This window comes from Halyomorpha halys, unplaced genomic scaffold (assembly GCF_000696795.3).
Source record: "Halyomorpha halys isolate HHAL.00 unplaced genomic scaffold, Hhal_1.1 Scaffold140.1, whole genome shotgun sequence".
Taxonomy (NCBI): domain Eukaryota; kingdom Metazoa; phylum Arthropoda; class Insecta; order Hemiptera; family Pentatomidae; genus Halyomorpha; species Halyomorpha halys.
This window is the reverse complement of record NW_027105790.1, coordinates 32,366-34,445: the sequence shown is the minus strand read 5'-3', so window position 1 is coordinate 34,445 and position 2,080 is coordinate 32,366. Positions and strand designations below refer to the sequence as shown.

Genomic DNA, 2,080 nt, shown 5'->3' with positions numbered 1-2,080 from the left:
ATAATCATACTGTGCTATTTTTTTTACATATAACAAAGAATGGTTTATATTCTGTATTCACTGTGCTTCTTTTGTAACATGCTGGTCCAACATGATGTAAATCGAGTGATAATTTTGAGGTTAATAGCGAAATATGAAATTATCTCCTGGCTTCGATGAAGGTAAACTGTCTTGCAACAATTTGGCTAAGGTAAGTGTGTAGTGGTTTTAAATTAACCATTTATGATATTCATTGTCTGCTACCTTAGTAATAAATAAAAAATATTATTATGGGTGTAGAAGATGTTTGGGGGTGTGGTCAGAGAAGAACACAAATAAGTAAACATTTATTTACTAGCGCAATTGTGTGTTTGTATGTATTTGCCACTGTGTATATGTGATATATAATACATACATTAAGATGAGGTGGATGGGATGCAGTCTTTTGGTCTTTTTTTTTTATGTTTTTACTTATTTCTGTTCTTCACTGACCGCAACACCTTTTTTTATTTTTTTCCTTCTTCTTACCTCCTTTATTAAATAGATAAATAACAATATTAATATATATCTAAATATATACATAATAATGTTATTTATCTATTAATAAATAAAGGAGTTAAGCATAAATGAAAAAAGAAAAAAAGGGGGGGTGCGGTCAGTGAAGAACAAAATAAATAAAAGCTTAAAAAAAAGATCACCTTATCCTCATATATATTATTCACGGTGAACTATCTTCTCATCATTAAAATTAAAGATTATTAATAAAAAGATTATGAATTAATTTAATAAATTATGTTTGTTAATAGTGTCCTTTTTACAGGGTAAATCTTACAAAAAAAAGTTAGTAAAATAACATCATCTTTGAAGTTAATTGCTGGATTTTTCATAAATATAACTTCTGTTCTTCTTTTCGAATTCAATTACATTACTAAAAGAAAAGCACTAAAATATATTTATATGACTATATTATTATGAAATATATATAAAAAAATCATATAGCCTACCCTAAAATATAACCATTCTTCAGTGTTTAATTATTGAGTTCGATTAAATAGATTAAATTTGCTTAGATACCATTTGAACACGTAAAAAAAAAAAAAAAAAACACTTTTTGAATGTCTGCATCTGAACGCTATTATTTTTCAAAAAAAATGTAATCATTTAATTGCACTAAAACGTGAATCTGTATACGTCCATAAAATTTAAAATATGTACATAAACGGTGCCATTCTGTAAAACTTGTAAAATAAAAAAATAAGCGCGGATTGAAGCAAAGAATTCCACAGGTGTTGGATCCTAAAACAGACTCCATTGAATTACGAGAATGCAACACGGTTGAATCCCTCTCTACGTGCTGGAAAGAGTACAGTATAAACCCCCTAAAAGATTTTTAAGTTTATTGTGATGAAGGTTCATTATAACATATAATAAAATACGACAAGCAAATTTTTACGAACACAAAGACTAGTGAATTAAAATTGAAGAAGTAAATTAAGTATATTTTCGCTATACAAGAACTAAAAATACTTCATATTGTATATTTTAAAAAATAAGTTAAATTATAATTTACACCATTCAATGAAATAGGAAGGAGAAGGGCCTAAATAACAAAGGACTGATACATCATATATCCAAAAATTAACATAGCTTTGACTTTGTAAAAAAAGAAATACAAAGAAAATAATAATAATAAAAAAAAAAGTGCTCCATGCTATTTGTACGTCAGAAAAAATTAGTTATACACTTAATTTTAGATAAGACACTAAAAATTCAAACCAGGATTTATTTAATTTGAGATCAAATATAGTTAAATTTGAAATAAATTGTTCATAATTACATTTAATATAATTGTGTATTATAAAAATATGTAACAAAATAAAATATAAACTATAGTGATAATATGCCATACCAGGCGTACGAGTTAGTTTAAACCATTTAGTGTTGATCTAATAATTGATAACAGTATACCAATTATTGCAAACAAAATAATTAATAAAATAATAAGTAATAATTAAACATAAAATGGTGCGAGTTAATTAACAATAGATGTTTCCCCTTATTAATTTGTGTATTACAGGTTTATTTGACTATATTATATAAG

At 25.6% G+C, this 2,080-nt stretch overlaps 1 protein-coding gene across 1 annotated transcript in view; it reads right to left on the bottom strand.

The window, feature by feature from the left end:
- Window positions 1–2,080, bottom strand: part of LOC106678399 (solute carrier family 7 member 14) — a gene marked incomplete at its 5' end in the record, with an annotated part of 170,552 nt that overhangs the window by 148,607 nt on the left and 19,865 nt on the right.